Here is an 8408-nt window from a genome sequence, read left to right as displayed (position 1 = left end):
ATTATATCAAGGATTAGAAGTTGAAAACTGAGAGATTCAAAGTAATGTCCAAATGCACTGTCTGTGAGATTAGTGGGTGCTTTAGAAACATCCAATCTTCAATATAATTTAACATTTTTCCTCAAAGAGCCATGAGACAGCATTTGAAGGAGAGCTACTGTCTACATTTAATGGGTTAGGCAGGTGGTCGAGGAAAAAGATAATGAAAGGATAAAAACAGAGCCAGCTTTGGGGATTAGACACAGCTGGTGCCTCCTAACTTGCACCATCCCATCACCTGTGCTCTCTGACCTACACTGGCTCCTGCTCCAGCAAAGCCATCGTTTTCAAATCTTTCCATGGTTTCATCCGTCTTCCACCATTCCCCCCCCCCTCCCTCCCCCAGTATCAGTTCCTTCCATTCTCTCAGATCTCTGGGTTCCAGGGTGTAAATATAAAATAGTAGAGATCATAGGGCGGCACAGTTAGTGCAGCCGTTAGCGCAACGCTGTTACAGTGCCAGTAATTGGAACTAGTGTTCGAATCCCGCCCTGCCTGTAAGGAGTTTGCATGTTCTTTCTATGTCTGTGTGGGTTTTCCCCAGGGAGCTCCTGTTGCCTCCCACCATTCAAAACGTACCGGGGTTGTAGGTTAATCGGGTGTAATCGGGCAGCATGGGCTTGTGGGCTGTTACCATGCTGTATGTCTAAATTTAAAATTTAATAGCTTTAAGAGAAGTGGGAGAACATTTAAAGGAGGTTTACAAGACAAATTTTTCACACAGAGAATTGAGGGTGGCTGTAACACTTACCAGGGGAGATGCTGAAAACAAGTACAATAGCAACATTTTACAAGCATTTACACTGGTTCTCAACATTTTTTCTTTCCACTCACATACCACTTTAAGTATTTCTTAAGCCATAGGTGCTCTGTGATTAGTAAGGGATTGCTTAAGGTTGTATGTGGGTGGAAAGAAAAAGTTTGAAAACTATTGCTTTAATCATACTGTAGAGCTCATCGAAAGAACCAAAGACTTGTTGATCCAAACCAAGGCTTTTATTAGCAAAAGACCGGAGCTCTTCACAGGTGGCCGACTAGTCCGGAATGATCCGACCTGGCTAGGGACACAACCCTTTAAGGCCCAGGTAATAGGTGTGGCTTAGCTCTCAGCCAATCGCTGTAAGCACAGTCTAGATACAGTAACTATATACACTATGTACATTGGTGATAGATATGTACTATCACACATACTTAATTGACTCGTTATGTGGACAGCTTCATAACTCCAAAGGAAATGGGTCTGACATTTTTTCTCAACCAAAACATTTCAGTAACATTTGGGTCTAGAGCAGTGATTCTCAACCTTCTCTTCTCACTCACATGCCACCTTGGCCTTCTTGTCTGACTGGTTCTGAGCCTTGGGTTTCCTCCTTAAATTTCACTGTTTCTTCCTTTCTTTCAGATCATCCAAAAATCTCCAAATTTTAGCCATTTTCAATCATTTGTTCTAATACAGCATGAGCTCACATATCCAGCTGTCAAATTGTATAGAAATTTCAAGGCAGATATTCTGATCCATACCTGTCACTGTAAACTTCAGACAAACACAGAACCCTTACAATACAATCTCACCTCATTGCACTGTCAACTGAGGAACTAAAGGGACTCAGTGGGTTAGGCAACATTTGTAGGGAGAAATGGACAGTCAGGATTTTGAATCTTGATAAAGAGTCCCGACACAAAATGTTGACTGTCCGTTTCTATCCATGGATGCTCTCTGACTCACTGAGATCCTCTAGCTCCTCTTGGTTTGCTCTAGCTCCTCTTGGTCTGCAGATCTTGTAAAATCACAGTGCTGGAGAAATTCAGAAGGTCAGTGTCCTTTATGTAACAAAGGTAAAATATATATAACTGTGTTTCGGGCTTGAACCCATACCTTGATGGAGACACACAAATCATTGTACATTAAACATTTTATATCTGCCCACACTGCTTGTCAAATTTAACTTCCCACTTCCATATTTATAATGTAAAACTGCAACAGGAATATTGTAGAGTAATTAACACCCATCTCCTCCCCCATAGTCACAGTTATTCCTCCAATACTTCTATAAGTGGGAGGAGATTATTACAACATGTCAAGTTAGCATAGGTTCCTCATTAGAAGAACATAAAAGAAAATATAAAAAATAAGAACTGAATGCAATTAACATGCATTTTTATTCCGCTTTTTACGACTTCATGCAAGCCAAGGCAATTAAATATTCATGAAATGTAGTGACACAACACAGGAAACTACACAGTAAAAATTTCCATGTTCACGTCCATAATTAAAATGCATGAAAAATCCATGCTATATTTGTCTTTCCCATCAGAGGGACTGGGAGTAAATGTAAATCTCAAGGATGGGAGTGGAGATGGGGCTTGGATTGAGTGGGTGAGAGAGCGAGAAAGGGCCTATATGTAAGAGGGCATGAGTGTACTTAGGGAACATGATGGAATTTGCATCTGAACCTAAAAATAACTGAATTCAGTGGTCCATTTCTCTCATTGCAAATTCTGTTTCAACATTTTTGGGAATATTTGTAGTAATAAGGCATCGCCACGATAATAGCTGCAAGATCTTTTGCCCATAAGCCAGTGTTGGCAGAGCAGCAAGTGTGTTAATAGCAGTCTGATAGGGAATATCTGGATAGGCTGCAGATAACAAGCAGGGAGGCTGGAATTCAAACCAAAAGATTACTGGGGTCACAGATTAAACTACTAATAATGCTTTTTGATTAGATTGAGGATAATAATCTTGAGTCATGCATTCATTGATATTATTGTTTTCATTCAGTAGAGTCCTCCCTGCTCTTGTCAATTTTTAAAATAGACATTTACTGCAGCACAGAAGGCCACTCAGCCCATCAGATCCAGCCTAGCTCCAGCCGAACAAGCTTCAGTCCCATTCTTCCTTAGATTGTGTGAAAACATGGAATTTTCCAATATTTTGAATGAAAAACAGAATTATGACTGGTATTTCACAAAAACAACAAGAATAATTTTGAGCTTTGATTTCGAGACAATAAATGTGCTAAATTATGATCTCCCTGAATGCTGGTCAGAAGAGCAGCCTGCATGGAATGGAAAGATATTGTACTGGCTTGTAAATTGTATAATTGCTATTAGTAATTAGTGTACTCACGACAAGAATGAAGGAGTCAGCTCCATGCCTGCTCTCTGCGGAGCAATCGCCTCTGCCCAACTCCTCAATGAACCCCAGTGGTTTGAGAAGAAACCACAAACCCTCATGGAATTGAATAAGTTGTCATACACATTCACAGTTGAGATGGATACAGTTTTGGAACCAAAGGTTTAGGAACCAAGGTTATGTGAATGATTCAGGAAAGTGGAACTGAGGCCAACAATTAGATCAGCAATTTTTCTATTGAATGGCGGAGATGGATGGGAGTTCTGTGTGTGCAGGAAGGGGTGGGGTTGTCTCTGATGCCTCCTAACTCCAGGAAAGGTAAATTTCTTCTGGAGTTTGGACTGATCCTCACCACAACTCCAGTCTGATCCCTGGCCAACCACTCGAAGTGAGGTTTTGAGAGCAACCAAGCCAGAGGGACTGGAGGCAGTGAACTCTTAGTCTGAACTTACAAGTGGAAGGTTGACAAGGTTCTAGGAAAGACCATTTACAGCAATAAAGGGTTGCTGTAGTGTCAGGACATTCTTCAACCACATTACGCCTGCACACTCCAACACCAGCCTTAACTAGCTCTCACAATGGGAATCCTAACCTACACATCTACAAATTCACTCACAAGAACAAGCAATAGGAAAACAAACTGCTAATTGCTAAATTTTATCCCAGTGTGTCAACCTCAAACAAGTACTTGCATTACAAAGTGCATGAAAAATGTTCACTGACAACAGAATGAAACTAGCTTCAATAAAACCGTAAACAAAACTTTAAAAGGCATCAATGCAAAGTCTAATGGTCGTCACTGGTGACTAAATCAGAACTGGAAAGATGCTGGGTCTTGATGGCCTTGTAGAGTTGTAGGAGGTTATGGAAAGGGTGACCCAACACCACAGAGGGATTCAAACCATGAGAACATAAAATCAAAGACCTTGCAAAATGAAAATCTAATACAAGTCATTAAGCAAAGGGGCAATGGAAGATTGGGCATCCAAAACAAGTTTAGATAAAGATTCAGGAAGGGGTGTGAGACTGACCAAGAGAGTGAGGGCTTTAGTAGAGGCGAAGAGCAAATGATGTAATTGATTCCTATTTCCTGGGGAAAAAAAATAAAATAAACAGTGGCAAGGGTACAAAGAGAATAGATTAATATTTCACAAAAGAACAGCTGCCGTCCCTGATAATAAATAGCCCTTTACCAGTCTATTGGTACAGTGAGCTTGGGAAACCATGGCAACCAAAACAATGACACTTCATAACTTGTACTTTGACATTACTTTGATTGATTTGGGTGCATCATTATTGCTCCTGGACTAAGCTTTACCGAAAGACATTATTATTAAGTGGTCAACCTGTTGTATCATTTTAGCCACTTGGAAACTAACCAGAGAATCTATTAACAACGTGCCATTTCCTAGCCGGAGATGTAAACTGCTTCCAGTCAATGGCAGGAAAGGGAGAGGATTAGATTGGGGGCCTTGCTCTTTGCTGGTTATGAATGATCAGTAGTTGGGTGTTGTAGAGCTCGTCGAAAGAACCAAAGACTTGTTGATCCAAACCAAGGCTTTTATTAGCAAAAGACAGGAGCTCTTCACAGGTGGCCGACCAGTCCGGAATGATCCGACCTGGCTAGGGACACAACCCTTTAAGGCCCAGACAGTAGGTGTGGCTAAGCTCTCAGCCAATCGCTGTAAGGACAGTCATTACATACTCTAGATACTGTAACTATAAACATTGGTGATAGATCTGTGCTATCACAGGTGTAAAGGGCATAATTTTAAAATTTGATATTCTAAGAAATTTAGTAAACTGCAAATATTGCAAATAGCTTATAAATGACAAAAGGAATTAAGCATAGAGAAATATAAAATTATACATTTGAGTCAAAAAATGAGGAAGGACAAAGTTAAAAAAGCAACAAAAAAATCCTTTGGACTTGGAGAGACTTTATAAAGGTAGTAGGACAAGTTGAGAAGGTGGTTTAAAAGTTTAAGTGATGCTTAGGTTAAAAATAAAGCCATGAAGTAGAAAATCAATAATTGCCTGGGTACTTTTGGAGTTCTGTGTTTAGTCCTTGGGACTATAACTTGGGAAAAACAACAAGCCTTGGGAAGAGTGCAAAAAGAGGAGGAAATTAATTTACTACAATAGCCCCAAGGGTGAGTACAGCACAGGAACAGACCCTTTAATCCACAATGTCTGTGCCAATCATTTTAGACGGGCCATGGACTGAAATCATATTTAAAAATTTTTTTTACATAGTCTACTTCCATCATTTCCCTCTGGCAGAGTGTTCCATGCATCTTCTACAGTCTCTGTGTAAAAACTTGCATCCTGCACATCTCTTTTAAAATTTCCCCTCTTACCTTAAATATATGATTCAATTTTTTGATATTTTCAGCCTGGGGAACAATCTTCAAATATCAAAAGCTTAACTTATTAGGCATCTCATAATTAAGAACTTCTATCAGGTCACCTCTCTGCTGCTGGCATTCCGGAGAAAACAATCAGTAACTGTTTAGGGCTCCCTCACCACACCCTCCTGCCTTGGGGAAACCCAGTAACTCCAGGTGGGAGACCATCTTCTCTCTGTGGGAGTCCAAACTGTCAACTGTTTGACAGCCACGCTGCCAAATGGCTGAACCCCTGATAGTCATCGGTCCACCCGGGATTTTATAATCTGACCCTGGGGTCTCTTCCCCATCTGTGGGTTGGCTCCTGACAAGACGGCCACACACATACTTGTTAATATGATCTCCCACATTGTTAGTATGATCTTCCACTCTCACACGGTTAAGACTCCACATATGTTTAGCTGAAATTCTTTGAACCCTGTCATGTTGGGAAGAGTATTGTCATTGTCATGTTGGGAAGAGTATCAAGTTTGGTGGGTTCACAGAGAGATGAGTCTGGACACACAAGTGTTACAATCACATGCAATCTAATTGTTCAATGGTTAGAGCACTGGTCTTGTAAACCAGGGGTCATGAGTTCATTGACAAAGTGGCAACTCTCTGTCTTCCTCACGGTAGACAAAAGTTAAAGTATTTTATGTATGTTACATTCTCAATATGCTATTACATGTCAATAATGGAACCTTCACCTTTAACCTTAATTAACACATGGGAGACAAACGGGGGAGAACATTAAATGGTATTCGATTACTATTTCACTTAAGCAACGATTATATAGACATTCACCTTGGACCTAGGTTGGAGTCCAACAATAGTGAACATGTACTCGACATGTTCACACACTTGAGTACAGACACTACAAAGAGCGACTCTTACACACACCTGGTTCCCTGTACCAACAGGGGTGCGGCTCTCTGCAAATATTGATCTATGGCAAAACTACGCCTCAGCTTCAGTATAGTGCACACCTTACTTCCAGCGATGTCCACAGTAGTGACCTGGCGTGGAGCAATGTCCGGCCTGGACCACGAGGCAGAGAGAAAGAATGTGCTGTGCACTGGTGCTATAGACAGTGCTAATCTGTGCTTCTAGCCAATAATGACTTTAGATGATTTAAATTAGCCAGTGGCAAGGTGTGCACTAATGGATGGCCAGAGTCCAACCTTGATTGACAGGTGATGTGATTTCAGAATAAGTTTCAGGCAGGGAGGTCACGTTTCTTATACACACGTGACCACCTGCAATACACCACACTGATAACCTTGACTACTTCAATTTTCTCAGTAAGTGCAGTCACTGTTGCACCTTCTTGACAAGTGAGATGTGTGTCCATGATAGGTCACTCGTTAAGTGAACTTCAAGAAACTTGGTGCTCTCAACTCTCTCCTCTACAGAGTTGTTGTCTTGTCCAGATTGACAGTCAGGTTGTTGCTCTTGCACCATATCACAAGATTTTCCACCTCTTCTCTGTAGCGCGACTCATTGTTGCTGATGAGATCAACGACTGTTGTGTCATCTGCAAACTTGATGACACTGTTGGAGCTGGATCTGGTGATGCAGTCACGGGTCAATAGCGTGAACATGAGTGGGCTGAGCACACAGCCTGAGGTGCGCCAGTGCTTAGCGTGATGGTGCTTGATGTTCTGCTACCGACCCAGAGAAGCTGTAGTTTTTCTGTTAGGAAGTCCAGAATCCAGTTGCAGAGAGGGGTATTGAATCCCAGTGAAGACAGATTCTCCACCAGCCTCTGGGAAATAATCGTATTAAACATCGAGCTGAAGTTGATGAATAGCAGCCAGGCATATGAGGTGTCATTCTCTGGGTGGGTCAGAATGGAGGGAAGGGACAGCCCTATAAAGTCATAATTAAGACACAATCATGATTTTTTTTCAAATTATTTTACATTGTGCACTGTATTTTGTCTTTTAAATTGTTGATACAGGTGCATTAGTTAGGCATTGTTAAAGTGAGTCTCAGGCAACCAGAAAATTTGCAGATCTGGCATCCGCAATCCCAGAGGGTGCTGGTTACCAGGGTTTTTACTGTACTAACCCAAGATGGGGAACTAACATTTTACATTGGTCACACTTGTTTTCGCAGTTTCATTCATACCCAAGAGATAACTAATATGAGAGAGACATTACTCAAAACATTAGCTTGTACATTTCTTTGATCTTTGTACCTGCAAGTTACATAATCTGAGGAACTCAAGGCTAATGGAGATTTACTCGCAGGCTGAAGAGATAACATTTGCGAGACAAGAAAGCAGAACATCCTTTTTTTCATGACAGAGACATATAACATTCAACTTGAACATTTTGCCTCTTTGTACCTGCAAGTCACCTAAGCTGATGAATTCAAGACTGACAGACTAGCAAACTGAGGTAAAACACAGGATTCTGTTGACACCGTAGATAAGTGAAAAACATACAAATGCTGGAGAAGCTCAGCAGGACATCTCTCATGTTCACCCACACCTTGATGAAGGACTCAAGCCCGAAACGTTGGTGATGTATCTTCACGTTTGCTCCATAAAGGCATTGTTTGATCTGCTGAGTTTCTCTAGCATTTGTGTTTTTTCAACTAGCAAGCTGAGGTTTGCCTGAAAAGACATATCATAGGGCCTCTCACTTCACTTACCATGTCTATAACGCTCTCTGAATTCTTTCACATAGCAGCAAGGCATATGTGAACAGGAGTGGCATGGTTGGCAAAGTGGATAGCACAACATCTTTACAGTGTCAGCGATCAGGACTGGACCAAGGTTCGAATCCGGTATTGTCGGTAAGGAGTTTGTTTATTCTCCCTGTGTCTGTGTGAGTTTTCTC

The 8408-nt window shown here is 41.3% G+C and overlaps 1 protein-coding gene across 1 annotated transcript in view; it reads left to right on the top strand.

The window, feature by feature from the left end:
* The first annotated feature begins 8326 nt into the window (after positions 1-8326).
* The window catches only part of tipin (timeless interacting protein), a 36214-nt gene continuing 36132 nt past the window's right edge, over positions 8327-8408 (top strand). The window contains exon 1 of the mRNA XM_069911316.1: positions 8327-8364. The gene's annotated coding sequence lies outside the window, so the exon portion shown is untranslated. The remainder of the gene's footprint in view (positions 8365-8408) is intronic.

Source organism: Narcine bancroftii, chromosome 14 (assembly GCF_036971445.1).
Source record: "Narcine bancroftii isolate sNarBan1 chromosome 14, sNarBan1.hap1, whole genome shotgun sequence".
NCBI lineage: Eukaryota > Metazoa > Chordata > Chondrichthyes > Torpediniformes > Narcinidae > Narcine > Narcine bancroftii.
This window is presented reverse-complemented; position numbering and strand designations above follow the sequence as displayed.